Here is a 14,917-nt window from a genome sequence, read left to right as displayed (position 1 = left end):
GGTATTATTACCTTCTTACTTATTACTTATTTCTCAGTGGTAAAGGAAAATGGAGAAGTTAATTTCGCCAGTAGAGGGATTACTGACTTCTTCTGTGGCATTCTACAATTGTAGATAACTGTGCAGCAGTGATTGAACAGCCAGGGGATATGTTAAAGAAGTACCATTTTGGGCAGTGCCATCCTCATTCTCTACTAGAAATTAATACTGGTACGTCATGTGTATTTCCGATTACTGCCACCCAGCGGGCGGTGATCGGAACCCGGTGCCTGCTGGCGGCGGTGCCATCGAGTCCCCATGCGGCTGTAGGGGGGACCCGATGGCATGGAAGGCAGCGCGATGCCTTCCTGAGCCATCTCTGCTGCCTTCCTGTGACGTGCCTGTGAGATCCAGCCCCCTGGATCTCACAGACCGGAAGCTGTATGAGTAATACACACAGTATTACTCATACAGCCAATGCATTCCAATACAGAAGTATTGGAATGCATTGTAAAGGAATTAGACCCCCAAAAGTTCAAGTACCAAAGTGGGACAAAAAATAAAGTAAAAAAAAGGTTGAAAAAATAAAGTTTTCCCCCCAAAAATTAAAAGTTTCAAGTTAAAATTTTCCCTAAATAAAATAAAAAAATTGGTAAAAAATAGGGGGAAAAAAAGTATACATATTAGGTATCGCCGTGTCCTTATCGACCGCCTCTCTAAACATATTACATGACCTAACCCCTCAGATGAACATCGTAAAAAAATAAAAAATAAAAACTGTGCTAAATAAACAATTTTTTTGTCACCTTACATCACAAAAAGTACAACAGCAAGCGATCAAAAAGGCGTTTGGCCACCAAAATAGTACCAATCTAACCGTCACCTCATCCCACAAAAAATGAGCCCCTACCTGAGACAATCTCTCAAAAAATAAAAAAACTATGGCTCAGAATATGGAGACACTAAAACATTTTTTTGTTTTAAAAAAGCTGTTATTGCGTAAAACTTACATTTAAAAAAAAGTATACATATTAGGTATCACCGCGTCCATATCGACCGACTCTATAAAAATATCACATGACCTAATCCCTCAGATGAACACCGTAAATAATAAAAAATAAAAACTGTGCTAAATAAACATTTTTTTGCCAATCAAACCATCATCTCATCCTGCAAAAAATGAGTCCCTACCTAAGATAATCGCCCAAAAACTGAAAAAACTATGGCTCTCAGAATATGGAGACACTAAAACATGATTTATTTTTTTTCAAAAATGTTATTATTGTGTAATACTTACATAAATAAAAAAATGTATATATATTAGGTATCGCCGCATCCGTATCGACCGGCTCTATAAAAATATCACATGACCTAACCCTCAGATGAAATTTAAAATAAAAACTGTGCTAAATAAACCATTTTTTGTCACCTTACATCACAAAAAGTGTAATAGCAAGCGATCACAAAGTCACACACACCCCAAAATAGTGCCCCAAAAAAAACGTCATCTCATCCCGCAAAAATCATACCCTACCCTACCCATTTTTGCTTCAAAAATGAAATCATTGTGTAAAACTTACATAAATAAAAAAAGTATACATATTAGGTATCGCAGCGAACTTAACAACTTGCTCTAAAAATATCACATGACCTAACCCCTAAAAAATAAAAACGGTGTAAAAAAAGCTATTTTTTGTCACCTTACATCACAAAAAATGTAATAGCAAGCGATCAAAAAGTCACACGCACCCCAAAATAGTGCACAAAAAAAGTCATCTCATCCCGCAAAAATCATACCCTACCCAAGGTAATCGCCCAAAAACTGAAAAAATTCTGGCTCTCAGACTATGGAAACACTGTTTAAAAAAAGAAATCATTGTGTAAAACTTACATAAATAAAAAAAAGTATACATATTAGGTATTGCCGCGTCCGTGACAACCTGGTCTATAAAAATACCACATGATCTAACCTGTCATATGAATGTTGTAAATAACAAAAAATAAAAACTGTGCCAAACCAGCTATTTCTTGTTACCTTGCCTCACAAAAAGTGTAATATAGAGCAACCAAAAATCATATGTACCCTAAACTAGTACCAACAAAACTTCCACCCTTTCCCGTAGTTTCTAAAATAGGGTCACTTTTTTGGAGTTTCTACTCTAGGAGTGCATCAGGGGGGCTTCAAATGGGACATGGTGTAAAAAAAAAAACAGTCCAGCAAAATCTGCCTTCCAAAAACCATATGGCATTCCTTTCCTTCTGCGCACTACCGTGTGCCTGTACAGCAGTTTATGACCACATATGGGGTGTTTCTGTAAACTACAGAATAAGGGCAATTAAATATTAAGTTTTGTTTGGCTGTTAAACCTTTGTTTGTTACTGGAAAAAAATTGATCAAAATGGAAAATTTGCAAAAAAAATCTGAAATGTCATCTACATTTGCCAATAACTCTTGTGGAACACCTAAAGGGTTAACAACGTTTGTAAAATCAGTTTTGAATACCTTGAGGGGTGTAGTTTCTAGAATGGGGTCATTTTTGGGTGGGTTCTATTATGTAAGCCTTACAAAGTGACTTCAGACCTGAACTGGTCCCTAAAAATTGTGTTTTTGAAATTTCTGAAAAATTTCAAGATTTGCTTCTAAACTTCTAAGCCTTGTAACATCCCCAAAAAATAAAATATCATTCCCAAAATGATCCAAACATGAAATATACATATGGGGAATGCAAAGTAATAACTATTTCTGGAGGTATTACTATGTATTATAGAACTAGAAAAATCGAAATTTTAAAATTTGCCATTTTTTACAATTTTTTGGTAAATTTGGTATTTTTTTTTTATAAATAAAGATTATTTTTTTTTTTTACTTCATTTTACCAGTGTCATGAAGTACAATATGTGACGAGAAAACAATCTCAGAATGGCCTGGATAAGTCAAGCGTTTTAAAGTTATCACCACTTAAAGTGACACTGGTCAGATTTGCAAAAAATGGCTGTGTACTTAAGGAGTTAAAGAAGCACTGTAATAAAATGTTTTTTTTTCTATATACAGTATGTCACAAAAGTGAGTACACACCTCACAATTTTGTAACTATTTTATTATATCTTATCATGGGACAACACTGAAGAGATGACACTGTGATACAATGTAAAGTAAATGTGGCAGAAAAAGGAAAGGTGCTCATAGAGTAGTATGTAGATAAAACAATGTTTATGAATAAAACGTGTCAATCGTTATGCTCACCTTTTGGTGTTGTGCCTACGCAGGCACAACACTTGTGAGGGCAAAGGGTCGGTGCTGCCGGTATCTCTCAGTCCTCGTAAATGGAGTTGCCAGTCCTCCAGAGTAGTGGTGTAGAATGCAGTGGGGGGATGTGTACTAGGATAGTGCACAAATATGATACCTCTTGGTGCAAATACACAACCTCAATGGATGTATATAAAATCTTTTTTTATTTTCGATTGGTACAGAGCGACAATGTGTTTCGGAGTGAATATACTCCTTTTTCAAGTCTTTGGGGTCCGAGCTGGTGCAGATAGCGTGGCTGATCACAGAACTGTGGGATCCATGCTGCTGTGGGTGGCGCATTGAGGTTATGTATTTGCGCCAAGAGATATCATATTTGTGCACTATCCTAGTACACATCCCCCCACTACAATGTAAATTAGGTGTGCCCTCAAAATAACTCAACACACAGCCATTAATGTCTGAACTGCTGGCAACAAAAGTGAGTACACCCCTAAGTGAAAATAGCCAAATTGTGCTTAAAGTGTCAATATTTTGTGTGGCCACTGCCTTAACTCTTTTGGGCATCAAGTTCACTAGAGCTTCACAGATTGCCACTGGAATACTCTTCCACTCCTCCATGATGACATCACGGTGTTGGTCGATGTTAGAGACCTTGCTCTCCTCCATCTTCTGCTTCACACCATCCAACCTTCTGCTTCACACCATCTCCATGTGAGGATGCCCCACAGATGCTCAATAGGGTTTGGGTCTGGAGACATGTTTGGCCAGTTCAGCACCTTTACCCTCAGTTTCTTTAGCAAGGCAGTGGTCATCTTGTTGGTGTGTTTGGGGTCGTTATCATGCTGGAATACTTCGAAAGGAGGGGACCATGCTCTGCTTCAGTATGTCACAGTACATGTTGGCATTCATGGTTCCCTCAATGAACTGTAGGTCCCCACAGCCAGCATCACTCAAGCAGCCCCAAACGATGATACTTCCACCACCATGCTTGACTGTAGGCAAGACACTTGTCTTTGTACTCCTCACCTGGTTGCCGCCACATACGCTTGACACCATCTGAACCAAATACGTTTATCTTGGTCTCATCGGACAACAGGACAATGTTCCAGTAATCCAGTAATCCTTAGTCTGTTTGTGGGCTCTCTTGTGCATCATCTTTAGGAGAGGCTTCCTTCTGCAATGGCAGCCATACAGACCAATTTGATGCAGTGTAAACCGCTGTATGGTCTTGGCCACCGTGCTGCAGCTCAGTTTCCCGGTGTTGGCAAGCTTCTTGTAGCCTAGCCCATCTTTATGTAGAGCAACAATTCTTTTTTTTCTGATCCTCAGAGAGTTCTTTGCCATGAGGAGCCATGCTGAACTTCCAGTGACCAGTATGAGAGAGTGGGAGAGCGATAACACCAAATATAACACACCTGCTCCCCATTTCACACCTGAGACCTTGTAACACTAATGAGTCACATGAAACCAGGGAGAGAAAATGGCTAATTGGGCACAATTTGGCCATTTTCACTTAGGGGTGTAACTCACTTTTGTTGCCAGCAGTTAAGACATTAATGGCTGTGTGTTGAGCTATTTTGAGGGCACACCTAATTTACACTGTTATACAAGCTGTACGCTGACTACTTAACATTGTATCACAGTGTCAGATCTTGTGTTGTCCCGACTCCCATGAAAAGAAATAATAACACCTATAGTGATAACTCGTCTATTCTGTGTGGAATCGCAATAGTAAGCACCAGCAAACAAAAAGCAACACAGTATCCATAAATAGTACATCTTTATTGAAACATAATAAAAATAATAATTAAAAATTTCATTAAAATATCCACAATCTTGGATGAACACCACGTCACCAAAAAAAACCATCCCCAGACTCTCGCAGTGGTCATATAAATATTATCAGATAATAGAATAGGGAATAGCCACAAATCGCCAAGTACTGCTTGCTACTTAAATGCAATACAATATGCCATATGGTTGTCAATATTGTAAATTACCTACATAATCACATTATAATACCTCAACCACAAAAATGCAGCAGTATAATCTCTCTCAGGCAAAAAAGCATTCCTAAATAATATAACACATACAAAGTAAATGAGTATACCAGACCAAGGGATCCAGGGGACTGCGGTATCGTCACCCCAACATACGTTTCAGCCAAACCTTCTTCCTGGGGGCACCAGGAAGAATTGTCAGTAGGTGCTGGAATGCGAGGCAGGGCTCCCTTGATGTGCTAGTGTGTCACAGTGCAAATAGGCGATGCAAGGCAAGGAGGAGGCCAATTTTGAAGATAAGTTTACTGTACTTTACTGAAGCACTTTGGGCATATATCACACACAGGCAGTTGCAAAATTAAGTTCAATCTCTCCAGGTTAGGCTACTTTCACACTTGAGTTTTTGCCTGATCAGTAGGGATCAGCAAAATGCTTCTGTTATAAATGGATCCGGTTGTATTAACTTTAACATAGCAATGACGGATCTGTCATGAACACCATGTAAAGTCAATGGAGAACAGATGCATTTTCTATTGTGTCTGAGAAAACGGATTCGTCCTCATTGACTTGCATTGTGGGTCATGCCAGATCTGTTTGGCTCCGCATCCCATGACAGAAAGAAAACCACAGCTTGCTGCAGTTTGCTCTCCGGTATGGGAATACAAACAAACGGAACGGAATGCATTTTGTAGCATTCCGTTCTGTTCAGTTGTCAATGGGGACAAACGGAAGCGTTTTTATCCGGTATTGAGTTCCTCTCCCGGATTTCAATACCAGAAAATTGAAACACTAGTGTGAAAGAAGCCTTACATGCAGGATGTATGCCCTACCTGTTGGGTTATTTACCAAGAACTCACTATCCAGGAGTCATGGGATCAATAAGTTAACTAATTCCTACCTATATACAGCCTTTTGGGGTATAGAGAGCACAGTAAAGTCATATTAGCTATTTTTGTCAGTGGAAGTGCATACACACTGTGCATTAACGCTTCTAGCAGTGAACCATAGTGCATTAGGACATTAACCCTTTAGCAGTGAACCACTGGTTCACTGCCCCCAGACCTCCAAACATACATATGTGCTCCCCCTGCTGTGCAGCAACAGTACCACCATTGTCTATGGCTACCCCTGTGCTAATGTATGACTAGATTTGCTTATTTTCTGTTTGATGGAGTTAGATGGTCACTGGTCATTGTTCTGTATGGGGAACCATTGCCTGATCATTCATGGTCTGGTCTGTTCAGAGGATCATGACAATGAAGGAAACAATGCCTCCAACCTCCGAGGTTCATTGCCCACCTGGTCATCGCAGGCACGAGCTTGTAGCCAAAGTCACAGCTAGTAGTTTCTAGAGCAAATATTTTGAGGACATCTGCAGGTGGCTCAGGGGTGAGTTGCTATGTGTATAATGCTCTGGAATATTTCTCTCAGCAGCACAGATTCTGATGTAATGTCAGATGAACCAAATGTTTAAGAGACTGACATAATTCCCTTTTCCACCATTGCAAAGTATTATAATCTCAGTCCGAGCACTGCACCAAGAAAAATTACACTCTGGTCATTCCCCTCATACTGTACTTGGTGCAGCTATAGAGATGGATGAAGAGCGCTGCCCCATTCCCCTCTGCCTTCTTGCAGGCTGACGCGTTCCAGGCTCCTTCAATCTCAAATTTCACTTATTTATTTTTTTACAGTGGACGGAGGAGATGCTCTACCCACTGGCTGCCTTCTCTGATTCTCTGCCAACGTCAGATATGGTACTGGCATGGAAGGTTCCCCGCTGTTACGCACTGCACCATATTTACGTCTAGGCCTAGATATACTAAATATGACCAGCTTATATACATCAGCTCAGCAGCCAGTATTACAAATTACAGGCTTAGGCTACTTTCACACTTGCGTTCGGAGCGGATCCGTCTGGTATTTGTACAGACGGATCCGCTCCTATAATGTAAACGTTGGTATCCGTTCAGACGGAACCGTCTGCATTATATTTTACTAAAAAAGTCTAAGTACAATTTGTATTCAGACGGATCCGTCCAGATTTTAGATTGAAAGTCAATGGGCTGCGGATCCGTTTGAAAAATGCACCATATTGTTTCACCTTCGAACGGATCCGCCCCCATTGACTTCCATTGTAACTCTGGACGGATCCGTTTGCCTCCGCACGGCCAGGCGGACACCCGAACGCTGCAAGCAGCGTTCAGGTGTCCGCCTGCTGAGCGGAGCGGAGGACAGACGGTGCCAGACTGATGCATTCTGAGCGGATCCGTATCCACTCAGAATGCATTAGGGCTGGACGGATCCGTTCGGGACCGCTTGTGAGAGCCTTCAAACGGAACTCACAAGCAGAGCCCCGAACGCTAGTGTGAAAGTAGCCTTAGCCTACACAGACTTAGCAGATAGATTAATTCATGATAGGCTTTAAATACACCAGCTCAGTAGATGGTATCAGTAATGACAGGCTTAGATACATCAACTCATCAGTCAGTATCAAACATGATAGGCTTAGATACACAGGCTCAGTAGACAGTATCACCATGGCGTAGGCTGATGGGCTCAGATATACTGGATGCATTACAATAAAATGTAATAAAATTACAGGATGAGGCCTCCTTTGGTCCCTTTCATGCTGCTGTCCTCCTCCCCTGTTGCTATTATGGGTACATGGTTACGCCGATGACCATCTGGTCTAATTCATTTGACGAGCATTTTGTAATGTAAATACAATAAAATCTACAGCTGCAGTGTTCGGTCCTTTGGAGCCATATTTTTTTCTCTTCTTAGTCACTTCCCTCTGCCAGGACGCGGTGCTGCCAGGTCTCACACCAGTGACACATAAACTTTGTATTTTTATGGTTTTTGTTTCTTGATTTTACTGTCTGGTAAAAGATCACAAGGACATTCTCTGCTCGTTAAAATTTCCGTTCCTTTGATACTTGAAACAAATTTTTAAAATGGAAGATAATAGATTGGGTCACAGAACCTCCCCCCAAACCCCTTTTGGAGGTGGCGGATACATTGTATACAGTAACTGATTAACCCCCAATGCCTCCCAGATGTCTAGTCAGTGTGCAGTAGAAGAACAGGCCTATGGCACTGCATACATTTGCTGTTCAGGACTCACGGAAAGCTGGGTGATAACCGATAAAGCTGCTGCTGTTGTCAGTATTATAACTTTTTTACTTATTTATATTGCAGCAACATATTCCACAGAGCTGTACAGAGGTTGTATTCACATCACTACTTGTGCCTATCGGAGCTCACAAGCTACAGTAGTTCCAGATCAATCAGTATGTTTTATAGGGAGTCTGTCAGCAGTTTTGACCATGCTAATCTGCTGTCGGCACTAAGGAGTGGCTGGGGAGAGAAGTACAAGCATACATTTTGTGGACCTTTTATCTTCAGGAGTAGTGTGAATATGAACTTTTATGTTTTCAGGTACTGCTCCTATAGTGCAATGGAAGCATACCTGTGAAGTACACTTTGCTTTCTACATTGAGCTGCTTCACATTCCCTCCCTTCTCCTTTGATTGACAGCTGCAACATCCAACCAGGAGACAACGATAGCTGTTATAGCAGAGGGGAGATCTGTGAAACAGCTCAATGCAGAGAGCACTTTTATAGTGCAGCTTTACCTCCATTGCACTTAAAGGGGTTTTACAGGATTTTGACGGTCTTTAATAGAAATGCTCATGTAGTTGCTTACCTCATGCATATCTTCTCCATTCCTTTTTTTAAATTTGGTATCTCCTGACCCGTTTTCACCATGTAAACAAATCACTCGGGTTTGTTTCCACCCTGTATGTAACCCCTCCTGTTACTGTATCCAACCAAACCCATGATGCACTTCTCCTTTCTCTAACACAACTCCAGCGACACCTTACAGCATCTCCTTCCCAACTCATAACACAGACACTCCCCTATCACTGCCCCGTTGGTGCTTTGACACCCCCATGGACATAACATCACAGGAAATAAGAAAACTGCATGGACAGGGTGACCACAGCCCAGAACAGAAGATAAGAGCAATTAAGGTGAAAGAAATACATTACAAAATAATAACTACTTTCATAAATGATTATTTTAAAGGATGTTGATACAAACTGGATAACCCTTTTAAGGAGTAGAATCTAGCACAATAAAGCTTCATATTCACACTACTCCTGTTGATAAAAGCTCCACAAAAGATATATTTGTATTGCTCTCCCAGCCCCGTCAAGTGCTGTCAGCTGTATAGTACTGTTAAAACTGCTGACAGATTCCCTTTAAGAAGTGTGTGAGGAAACCGGAAACCCACACAAACAAATAAAAACTGCATGCAGTTGTTGTCCTTGGTCAGATTTGAACCCTAAAAAGGGCCATTTTTATATTTAAATGGAACTGAGTGGGTCCTAAAATACATCTCTATTTGGTTACAATCCTCGATGAGGAAAATGGCTGGTCTCAAATGCCCCTCTGCTCTAGGTGCAGCCTTTGCCAATCAACAGAGTAATAATGGGTCAGATGCTCTAATTTAAAGGGGTTGTCTCACTTCAGTAAGTGGCATTTATCATGTAGAGAAAGGTAATACAAGCCACTTACTAATGTATTGTCAATGTCCATATTGCTTCCTTTGCTGGCTGCATTCATTTTTCTATCACATTATACACTGCTCGTTTCCATGGTTACCACCCTGCAAATCCGTCAGCCTCTCTGGTGGTTGGGGCCATGGTAGCGCACATAGGCTAGTGCTTTTTCCTAAATTATGCAAACACGACCACCACTGATGGATTGCAGTGTGGTCTGTAACCATGGAAACAAGCAGTGTATAATGTGATAGAAAAATGAATCGTTAATTTCTAACGATAATTTGTTTTCCCTTAGTCCTAACAGCAGCACAGATGGGGGTTAACTGCCCCCTGTGGACTGGTAGGACTGGAGGAATTTTTAATGAGCCCAAGAACCAATAAGCGATCTTCAGCTCCCTGAAAGGGAGGAAATCGCCCCCCAGCCCACCGTGTCTTTAACAAGCATCATGTACCTAGGGTGGGATATTTGTGTGCTGCTGTTAGGACTAAGGGAAAACAAATTATCGTTAGAAATTAACGATTCCCTTACGTCCTACCAGCAGCACAGATGGGGAGATAGCAAGAAGAATTCCCTAGGGAGGGTCCTCATGCCTGGCAGAACTAAGAACTGTCTGCCCAAAAGCCGAAAACTCTGCCACCCTAGCATCTATCCTATAATGGGAGATGAAGGTTGACTCAGAGCTCCAGGAAGCCACCTTGCAGATCAACTCTAAGGGGAGAAGACTTCTCTCCGCAACAGAGGTGGAGACAGCCCTAGTAGAGTGGGCCCTCACAAACTCCGAAGGATCTAGAAATTGGGAGGCAAAGGACTCCCTAATGGCTTCCTTGATCCAGCGACTAATGGTGGCTTTAGACGCTTTACGGCCTTTAGACTTACCGGCAAACAGGATGAGCAGATTCTCATCTATCCTGAACTCTCTAGATCTATCCACATAGACCTGGAGGCACCTCGAAATATCCAGCGGATGTCTGGCTGGAGTATCAGAGGAGGAGGCTGAAAATAAAACTGGTAAAGAGATTACCTGGTTAATATTTTGGAAGGTTGGAACCTTAGGCCTGAAGTAAGGTAGAAACTTCAGGAGTACTCTGTCCTGCAAAAAAACGATGTAGGGGTGAATTGCAGAGAAAGCTTGTAGCTCAGAAATCCTCTTGGCTGAAGCTACAGCCAGAAGAAAAACTAATTTTAAGGTCAAAAATCTTAACCCTACCTCCTCCAATGGCTCAAAGGGGGGAGATGCTAACCCCCTGAGCACTACTGAGAGATCCCACTGGGGAATAGGTCTCAGTATAGTAGGCTTTAGTCTTTCAGCTCCCTTCAGGAAGCGTTTGATGAGTGGGTCCCGAGAATGTGGCCTGTTAAGGCAGGCCAAAATGGCACAAATCTGTACTTTCAAGGTGGCTGGAGAAAGACCTTTATCTAATCCATCTTGAAGAAATTGCAGTATCGCAGGAAGGGGCGGATCTGCAGACGCCACCTGTTTGGAATCACACCATGACACGAAGATTCTCATAATCCTGGAGTAGGCCTTCCTCGTAGACTCTGCTCTGGAATGCGACAAAGTTCTCAGGACCGACTCGGAAAGCCCTTCTATGTTGGGAAGGGACTGATCAACCTCCAGGCTGTCAGGTTGAACCTGTGCAGATCTGGGCAGAGGTGAGTGTCCCACGACACCAGGGTCTGCTCCGGGGGGAGTCTCCAGTATTGTCCCGACTCATCTGAATGAGCTGGGTAAACCAGGATCTCCGGGGCCAAAACGGTATGATGGCTATTACTGAGGCCTGATCCTGATGGATTTTCATCAATACCTTCGGTATCATGGAAAACGGAGGGAAGATGTAAGCCAGCCTGAACCTCCACGGTATCGACAGAGCATCTATCGCCAGGGGGTTGTCTTCCCTGTACAGGGAACAGAACCTCAGCACCTTGGCGTTGAACCTGGTCGCCATGAGATCCACCTCTGGCATACCCCATCTGTGAACTAACTGCCTGAAGATCTCCGGATGCAGAGACCACTCCATGGTCGGTAGTCCTCAACTTAAGCGGTCCGCTATCATATTGAGGGAGCCTCGAATATGAGTGGCAGATAGATGGGAAAGGTTCGCCTCTGCCCACCGAAGAATTACCCCGATCTCTGACAGAAGGGGCAATGACCTTGTGCCTCCCTGCTTGTTTATGTAGAGAACCGCAGTCATATTGTCTGACTGGACTTTCACTGCCTTGCCCCGGATCTGAGGGGCGAAGTGAAGGAGGGCTAGCCGGATAGCTCGCATCTCGCGGAGATTGGAAGAGAGACGCCGCTCCAGAGGAGACCAAGATCCCTGCACTGGAACATCTCCTGCATCGTGGGTTCCGTGGTTGCGTGTGTGCAACAACTTTCACACCTTGAGTAAGGGAAGTTGTCGTCCAAGGGTGTGTTACATTCATAACAGGCCAAGTGCCTCCTTTTGGCTGTGGACTTCCGCTGTTGATCAGTATCCCTAGGGGAAGCCATCACTGTAACAGAAAAAAGAGACAGGTCATAACACCTACACACACAGGGAGGTGGAAGAAAAGACCATATGGGCGCCCACCAGCACTTGAAGTAATCAGAGCTGGAAGAAAACTACTCAAAGTAAGAAATCTATCCAAGCACAGGGAACTCTGGAGCTAGCTTGTCAAAGCGATGCTACCAGAGACTGAATGACCGTCTCTGGGCCGTTTAAAAAGGGGAGGCCCCGCCCCGTGGGCGGGACCTCTGGAGAACACACCCAGAGATCCAAAAGGAGCTTTATAATAAGCTCAGCCAAAACCCAGTACCTTTCCCAAACCACCCTGACTACTCAGGATGTCTGCTGGAGGAAAAAAAAAAACGAGCGGTGAGATTAAACCATGTCACCGCATCAGAGATCGAGAAACCGGAAGTGACGTTGCGCCACTACGCGTCACTTCTGGAAGATGGCGGCGCCCACGGCGCCGCGCGAACCCGGCCAGGAACAAGACGGGGTACCGCTGAGTCGCCAGAAAAACAGGCGGGAGAAACAGGGGAGGGCGCCCTCCCCCTCGACGGTACATTTGTAAAATTATATGGCCGCAATTAGCCTTAAATAGAGGCAAAAAAGGGGGGAAACAAAAGTGGCGATTTTTTCCCCCCAAAGGCCTCAATAGAGCCCCTTAGCCTCTTCAGCTCCCCAAAGGGGGAGCATCACGCCAGTCCACCTGTCCAAAGGACAGAAAAAAACACGGTGGGCTGGGGGCGATCTACTCCCTTTCAGGGAGCTGAAGATCGCTTATTGGTTCTTGGGCTCATTAAAAATTCCGCCGGTCCTACCAGTCCACAGGGGGCAGTTAACCCCGATCTGTGCTGCTGGTAGGACGTAAGGGAATCCAGACAGTAAATGAAGCAATATGGGCAATCACAAGTGGCTTGTAATAACTTTCTCTACATGATAAATGCCACTTACCGAAGTTAGACAACCCCTTAAAGGCAGCTTTTTTCTGGCGACTGGTCTCCTTTAAAATGGTTTTCTAGCAATGACTCCAGCGCCCTGGTGAATAAATCACCCCGTTTTCAATGTTTAAAAATGGCCATTTTGGTTAAGTGCTTTTCTTGGACAAAATAACTCTGTGGAATCCTTTAATATATTTGAGATTTTCTGTCATAATCCCCCCTATGCAGGAAGCATTTCATGTTTCCAGTCCCTGAACATCACAGCCTCTTATCAGTCCTCTGCTGCACCTGAAAGGCATCCAAAATCACCCCACAGATTTATTAAATATGTGAACACGTCAAACCCCTCTATCACCACAGAGTATGGCTTCGGAAATTTAGAAAAAGCCAAAAAAATTATTAATGCATAATGTAGAAAAGTCAGTGAATCATGGCTCCTGTGATCCTTCATGCACAGGGCCAGGGGAACTCAGGAAAAAAATGCACATTATTAATACTATGTGTCATTTTAGTTATTTTTCAGTTGAAACATATTGGCTGTATATGGGAGTACTCTCTGACTGACAGGTACTGTTTGCAGGGGCACAACCAGGATTCGAACCTACGGGGGGAGCTTGGTAGGTTGAGTTGCAGGGGAAAAATGGTGGCGCACAATACATTTTCCTTAAATTAGCCCCCCCCCCATGTCTTATCTTAGACATTGGTAGCATATCACTAGGTTCCACCTTTGGGAACCACTTTAGGCGTCCTAGCGCTAGGCCACCAACGTCTCAGATTGGTGACCCGTTTAACTATGTATTCTAGATAAATCAACAGAAGAAGGAATAAAAAGGTAACATAGAAACACTTCAACACATGGTCAGGGACAGGTATTGCTTTTCAGTCGGGGACAAGTGTATGCTGCCAATGTAACCTATAATATGGCTATACAGTGACCATATGATGGTCAGATGCTAGGTGCTTATGGGCAGTCTGCAGAGTATTATCATGGGGCAGACTTTAAAAGGAAATACATCACTGATCAGACACTGTCAGTGGCTAAATAAACATTTACATTTAGTGACTTACAGATGTAATTAGATTTGTTTGCTTTCTTTTCTTCTCCATCTGGCCCAGACTTTCATGATGACTTCTTCCAACTGGATAAGTCTCTGCAGAGTTTTTCACCCAGATATCCGTAGCTCCTCATTTGTATGCTATGCCCCTAAAAAAAAAAAAAAAAAATTTTAATAATGCCACACACCGCGTCCCTTGAATATAATGGCTCCTTGAATAGCTAATAGCTGTCATAAGCCGTTTAGGAGAGATCTTCCCCACTCTGCTGCATTTGTGGCTACAGGATGGCTAGGTGAGCATGCCTGAGTCCTTCACACACACACTTAATAGGGAGTTCAGGAGAGGGGCAGGGGTTAACCAGCCTACTAGATAGTGTCTAAATCCCATTAGGATTGCCGTAAGGACCTTGTGATGTTGCAGGCTCACTTGACATGCTAAAGTCACGTGGGTTTGAAGCAGCTGTGGGATGTGGCAGCAGAGTAATATCTATATCCAATGCACTCTGGTAATAAAAATTTGTAATATAACATAAAAATAATAATAATAATAATAATAATAATGGTCACTTTGAAATGGAGGCTTGTTATATGACTCTGGAACATCACAAGGTCCTTAAGGCGCATGGGATTTAAA

The 14,917-nt window shown here is 42.9% G+C and overlaps 1 long non-coding RNA gene across 1 annotated transcript in view; it reads right to left on the bottom strand.

Moving 5' to 3' along the window:
* LOC122942585 overlaps window positions 1–14,384 on the bottom strand; it is a 72,172-nt gene extending 57,788 nt beyond the window's left edge. Inside the window, exon 1 of the long non-coding RNA XR_006390598.1 lies at window positions 14,297–14,384. This is a non-coding gene — a long non-coding RNA (uncharacterized LOC122942585). The remainder of the gene's footprint in view (window positions 1–14,296) is intronic.
* Window positions 14,385–14,917: the final 533 nt, after the last annotated feature.

This window comes from Bufo gargarizans, chromosome 6 (assembly GCF_014858855.1).
Source record: "Bufo gargarizans isolate SCDJY-AF-19 chromosome 6, ASM1485885v1, whole genome shotgun sequence".
In the NCBI taxonomy this organism is placed as follows: Eukaryota; Metazoa; Chordata; class Amphibia; order Anura; family Bufonidae; genus Bufo; species Bufo gargarizans.
Note: the sequence above shows the minus strand (reverse complement) of the source record. Positions and strands in the feature narration are given on the sequence as shown.